Source organism: Nuphar pumila, chromosome 16 (genome assembly GCF_984573655.1).
Source record: "Nuphar pumila chromosome 16, dmNupPumi1.hap1.1, whole genome shotgun sequence".
NCBI classification, from domain to species: domain Eukaryota; kingdom Viridiplantae; phylum Streptophyta; class Magnoliopsida; order Nymphaeales; family Nymphaeaceae; genus Nuphar; species Nuphar pumila.
This window is the reverse complement of record NC_143264.1, coordinates 27,366,759-27,373,955: the sequence shown is the minus strand read 5'-3', so window position 1 is coordinate 27,373,955 and position 7,197 is coordinate 27,366,759.

Sequence of the window (7,197 nt, the reverse complement as noted above, 5' to 3'; positions counted from 1 at the left end):
ACTGAAGAGGTCTGGTCAGACCTTAAAGAGCATTTTATTCAAAGTCATGCACCCTGAATCTATCAAATTCAAAGTGGCATATGTTGTCACCAACAAGATAATAGCTTAGTCAACTTGTATTTCACTGATCATGCATAATTCTTATACAAAAATTCATATATTTTTCATAAATGATCATGTCAATAATTGCTTAAAAAAATGCTTGTTTGCGAAGGTTTTTAAAGTTTTTATCAAATATTAAATTGAGCAATGTGAACCCTTTCTGAGCCTTTTTGAGAAATTAATTAAGTTTTTGGAAAATTAATTAAGTTTTTGGAAAATACTTTCAAAAAATGGAGTTGTTTGAAATATTTGAAAAATATACAGACTCTTTGCGAAAAAAAATTCCAAAACCTAATTAAACTATTATAAAAAGGAAAGTTTGAGAAAGAAAAGGCTCCCTCCCCACTTTGAAGCTCACGTTTCTCTCTCTCTCTCTCTCTCTCTCTCTCTCACACACACACACACACACACACACACACACACACACTACCAGTCGGTTCTTCTTCCTTCCTTCTCCTCCTCTCTTCTACTTCTTCTTCTTCTTTTTTTTCCCTTTCATCTCGCCAGCGGTTTCGCCTTCTTGTTGTACTCTCTTCATAGCCGGTTATATCTTCATCTTCATCGGAGAAGTGCAGTTGCAGCCCGGAATCAACCACTCTTCTCGCAACCAGTCCAGCCGAATATTCGACAATGTTTTATCCTTCTTCTCCCCTTTTCTTTTTACGTGTTTCAGATTAGTTTATTATTTTTGCTGAAAAGAATAAAAAAAAAGTATCCTGAATTCTATGTTAGATTGTATTCTTGCATTGTGTTCTTTAGGGTTAACGTGTGTGTGATAGATAGGTCTATTGTGTTGGCTGGCGTATTCATGTTTTCGTCGGTCATGTCCAGCAAATAGTCGTCATCCACTAATTTGAGTGTGTTGCAGTTTTCGTTGTGTGGTGTTAGGTATTTAATCTTACGGAGTACGTAGTATGCATGTTCGGTAGTTTAGTGTACACAGTCTTGAGTTGCTCTTAATAATAAAAAGAAAAAAAATTTGTGCTATTTTCTTTGATAAGTAGTCGAACTTGTGATTGGTGATTAGTGTGTTATTTTTTTAGTCGGTTTAAATCTCAGCGTTCTATTTTGCATAAGGCGTTAACCGCATTGATAATATTTTTTACTAGTTAATTGCTCTAGTTATCAGTTATTTGTTAGCTACCTGTTTTCATTAGCCGTGTAGGGTTTAGTTATTGATTGAATCAATGTCATTGATTATTTATTCAATGCTAGACATGTATTGCATTAGTTATAAGCTATTTCATTAGTCATCTTAGATTTGAATTATATTTCTTTAGTTGTGATTACGTAATCTTGCTAGTAACATGTATTAATGCATCTTGCATCTATGGTTAGTTTAATATTGCATAACTCAAGTGAGTTGGGAGGATTGTTTTCAATTTAAGTAAGTTAAATACATGTTATATGCTGTGTTGACTTAATATGTTAGATTTATTTAGAATATCATTGGGTCACTTCTTAGCATTGAAGTAGTTGTTTTAAGTATTTCTTTTGTAGTTAACCATTACCGTGCACACTAATTAGTCTAGGTTTGTGCCATTTTTTTAGCATTGATTAAGTTTTGTATTCTGATTATATTATGGTTTAGTTTTAAAACAGTTGCATAAAGTCCAGATTACTTATTGAATTAGATAGTGTTAGGTTTCCACTTAAACTTTTGTAGGTTAAGTGATGTTTTCTGTTAGTCAGTATTTAGTTTTTTTTAGTATTAATATAGGTGAGTATTGCTATTCATAAGTGGATTCTAGCTGTTTAGTTAATTTCATTTCATGTGTTCACACTTAGTTCGTTATTTGAATATTTTATGTTCTTAGATTGTTAATTTAATTAATATTGTCCAGGTTTCCCTTGTTTCAAAAATAAAAATAAAAATCAATCATTCGTTTTATAGGGTTATATTTGTTACAAGTGTTTAGCTGTTATTTAGTTTGTTACAATTTAGTTCTTGAGTGTTAGTTAGTAGATTTTGTCTTCTATAGTAGTTAGTGTGTAGTCTAATTTCAATTCTTTTGTTGATTTTTTTTTTTGTGAATTAACTTTAGATTTCGTTTAGTTTTGTATTGTTTTTGCTATGTTTGTGTTTTGCAGAAAAGTGTTTGGAGATGTGCGGTAGAGCCCTTTTTGTGCCCTAAAAGGTCCCCTCAGACCCTCAGACCCTCAGAAAGGTCCTCAGAGATCCCTCAGAAAAGCAAAAGTTCAAGAAAACATACATTACCTCAAGAAGAGACAAGAAGACTCTAAGCACTGAAGCCTTTTCTTTTCTTTTTTAGATTAGGGTTTTATTTTATTTTATTAATTGGGTCTATAATAAAACCATTTATTTATTTTGTTTAAGCCCTCTGCGTAGGTCCGTACTGCCTTAGTTAATTATTTAATTAAATTTTTTTTTATTTTGGCAATAAAGAGTAGTTTAGATTATGTGTTTGAATACGAAGTATTTTCCGTTCCCTGAGATCAACCCGGACTCCACCACTTGTGCGAGCCAGTTTTTATATTTTTGGTGTCTAGCTTTCACTGGATTTTCATTAAAAATATTGTTTTAAAAAAGGTTTTCATAAAACTCACACCATTCACTAAGTTGAAAAGTTATTGGGACAAGTTGACAATTTACACCCTCCTTAAATGTGTATGTGTGGAGCCATGAAATCGGTTGTGGATCAACAACAAAATGAGAAAGTCATTCAGTTTCTCATGGGACTAAATAATGCATATAATGTTGCTCATGGGCAAATTCTCTTGATGGACCCACTCTTGTCTTTAGTTAAAGCACACTCATTAGTCCTTCAAGAAGAAAAGCATTGTGAGGCTCCAGTCTCCATTCATGGAGTTGTCGATTGTGTTGCACTTGCTACCAACAATCAAGGTGTTTTCATGAACACCAAATCTAATTTGTATCCCTCCAAAGAGAGATCTGCCAAACATTCTAGATCAATATGTTCTAATTGTCAAGGTGTTGGCCATAAGAAAGAGATATGCTTCAAGTTACATGGATACCCACCAGGTCATCGGCTTTTCAATCAAAATCACCCTAGTGCCAACGTTGTAGTTACCTCACCTGTGGTCAACGAGAATGATGGAAATACCTCAGGAAAATATTTCAATGTTATAAAATCTACTCTGACCATGAAAGAATGCTGACAACTTCGCTCACTCATCAATGATACGTATATTAATTTCATAGGTTTGTCTCTTGCCCCTAACTCATCATCTTTCAATTCGATCATAGACACTGGAGCTAGTGAGCATCTCTTCCTCATTAGATTTGTTTTTCAAAGTTCATTCTCATTCTCACATATTGCTAGTTAAACTTTCAAATGGAAATTATGTCGTTGTGTCACATGTAGGGTCTGCATCCATTTATTTCAAAATTGTACTAGATAGAGTTTTATATATTTCCTCATTCATGTTTAATCCATTGTCAGTTAGTCAACTAACTAAATCTTTGAATTGTTCTGTCACTTTCTATCTTCATTCATATGTAATACAGGACATGACTATGAAGATGACAACTGCAGCAGGTGAAGAGAATGATGGACTTTACTACCTTCATTCTCATTCTCGCATATTGCTTGTTAAACTTCCAAATGGAAGTTTTGTCGTTGTGTCACATGTAGGGTCTTCATCCATTTATTTCAAAGTTGTACTAGATAGAGTTTTATATATTCCCTCATTCAAGTTTAATCTATTGTAAGTTAGCCAACTAACTAAATCTTTGAATTGTTCTATCACTTTGTATCTTCATTCATGTGTAATATAGGACATGACTATGAAGATGATGATTGGAGCAGGTGAAGAGAATGATGGACTTTACTATGTATCTCATCAATCATACCCCCCTCCATAATTGAATGGACAAACCCCAATTGAGTATCTCTTCTAAAAAAAAACCTACCTATGGTTATTTAAGAGTCTTTGGATGTTTGTGCTATTTCACCAATTTAAACCATAATAAGTCCAAATTTGATCCTCGAGTACAAAAATATATTTTCTTGGGATATCCCTTTGCTAAAAAAACAAAGTTTATGATCTTGAATCTTTGTTTACTAGTTGTGATGTTGTGTTCCATGAGAGTATTTTCACATTTCATATGATGAAAGAGTTTGATGCAACACTTGTCATGCCAATGTCCATTATCAATAGTTCATCTCAACTTGAATCCAACCATCAAGAAATTGCCAATTCACAGACACACCATTTTGATCCTTCTAATGAGTAAACTCAAGAAACTGTTAGTCATGAGGACACCACCATTGAGAGCAACCCCTCTGAAGACCAACCAGAAGAACCCATCCTAAGATGTTCTTCAAGAGAACGTAAATTGTTGATGCTCTTGAAGGATTTTTACCATTCCATTGCTTATTGACCTACACCAACTCCATTTTCAAGGCCAAGCACTTCCAAAGGTACTCACTTTCATCTTGAAAATTTTGTCTTGTTTCATAAGTTTTCACCTTCACATTTAGCATTTCTTATTGTCATATCCACCACACTTGAGCCCATTTCCTTCATTAAAGCCGTGAAAGAAGCATGTTGGCGTGATGCTATGGCCACATAAATTCATGCATTGGAAAAAAATAATATCTGGTGCAAATGAATTTATAAGGTGAAGTATAAAGAAGTACGTTCTATTGAGAGGTATAAAGCATGTCTTGTTGCTAAGGGTTTCTCATAACAAAAATGCATAGATTATCATTAGACCTTTACACATGTCAAACTCATTACAGTTCAATGGTTACTTGCCATTGCACTACAAGAAAAATGTGGATTAGCGATGGACATTTTTTGTCTGTTTAGCGACGGAAAGCATTCGTCGCATAATCCTGGTCGCTAAAATGTGATAGAATTTATTCATTGCTAATTAGTGACAGACATGGTCCGTCGCTAAATAAGGACTAATTTGGTTTTACGAAAGAATGTATTACGTCACTAATTTGCCGCTAAAATTTAATGACAAATACATATTTGTCGCTAATGTCCGCCAATTTAGCGAGGGATTCACGACAGATTAAATTTCGTTGCAAAATATCGTCTGATTTAAATTGGCGATGGATATTAGCGAATCCGTCGCTAATCCATCACAAATGTTAAAAAAAAAGTAAATTTTTTTTTGAAATATGAATATCGAGAAAAAAATATCGTTATATAATTTATATAACCTGTGTATAAAAAACAAGGTACACATAAAAAATACATATACAAAGCAGGTAAAACAAATTTAACACAAGTTATAAGTTAAACAAATTTAACAACCTAGTACAGTCTTTGCCAAGTTCTAATTAGTTACAAGTACGTGAAACAAATTAAACACATGAATCTGATCCTCGTTAAGATTCAGGGCATCATTCTCTGCATTGTCTTGATCCGCCCCTTCATCCATACCTCCATCAGCTCCTCTATGCTGATCATCTTCAGCATCTTACAAGAGAACCAAAATGTTACTATTGATAAACAAAATATAATGAAATAAATTATATGCAATGCATCTAATCTAATGCAATCAAAGTAAATGGCTGAATGACACATAGGCTAACAATAAAGTGAAGGACAATAACAGAATTCAGATATGTGTTCTAAGACTGACAAAAAAAAATCATAGTGATTCAATCATGCAAGTATGTGTTCTAAGGTTGTCAAAAAAATGTCATAGTGATTCACGCATGCATATAATGTTTATAAGGATGTCAAATAAATGTGTTATGTATCACAATCATGCATATATGTGTTATAAGGCAGTCAAAAAACTTTTATAGTGATGAAATCATTCTTACATGTATTCTATGGTTGTCAAAAAACTTTCATAGTGATTCAATCATGCTCATATATGTTCTAAGGCAGTTAAAAAACTTTCATAGTTATTTAATCATGCATATATGTGTTTTAAGGTTGTCAAAAAACTTTCATAGTGATTCAATCATGCATATGTGTTCTAAGGAAGTAAAATTTTTTTATAGTGATTCAATCATGCATATATGTGTTCTAAGACAGTAAAACAATTTCATAGTGATAAAATCATAATTATATGTGTTCTAAGGTTGTAAAAAAACTTTCATAGTGATTCAATCATGCATATATGTGTTATAAGGCAATAAAAAAACTTTCATAGTGATATCATGCTTATATGTGTTCTAAGGTTGTCAAAAAACTTTCATAGTGATTCAATCATGCATATATGTATTTTAAAGGTGTCAAAAAAAATCATAGTGATTCAATCATGCATATATGTATTTAATCATGCATATACTAGCTTAAAATCTAACAACATGGAACAAATTACATGAATCTTTATACCTGACGGGCACCGAAGCTCATGTTGAATGCAGACGAAGTTTCTCTGTCCTGAAAAAAATTATACAACTCATTATGGACAAGGTTGGAAATGGTTTCATGTAAAAAGTCACGCATTTTATCCTCAAGACGTTGACAGACACCATCCCAAGACATAGCAGGGTCAATCGGATGGTGGGAGTTGATGCTGGTGGAAGAACTCTGAGAGCTATGGCTGTAGAAGGCAACGACTGGTGTGGTGTTCATGTTACTCTCAAACCCGAACACACGATCCTTTTTGGGTTCACCGATTGCAGTCACCCATGTTGCAGGATCAAAATGCGGATGCTGAGTGGAGTCATCGCCATATCGCTCTACCATCTATTGCTTGTATGACTCCTACAAAGCAATGATTACAATATGAATTAATAATTAAAAATTATAATGTTTATGATAATGTAATTCATAGTAACTTGTATATTATAATGTTTATTAATACAATAAATACATATCGATGTTGCTCTCGCCTTCTCTGATATAAACTCTCTTATGCTGTTACATTTATGTGTTTCAACAAATACATCCTTGTAAGGTGCAATGCCTCTTTTTTCTGCTTTCTGCAAGGTTAAAGGATAAAAAAATTAATTAAAAAGTATACAGAAATACTTTTAAATTTGACAATATATATATATATATATTGATAAATTACTATTTTCTTCTGGTGGCTCCCAAAAGCCCTAGATTCACCTGTGTGTAGATGGGCATCAAGCATTTTTGCTCAGTTTTGTGCAGTCTTTGCTGAGCGGTTTTGAAATTCATTGCTCGCTC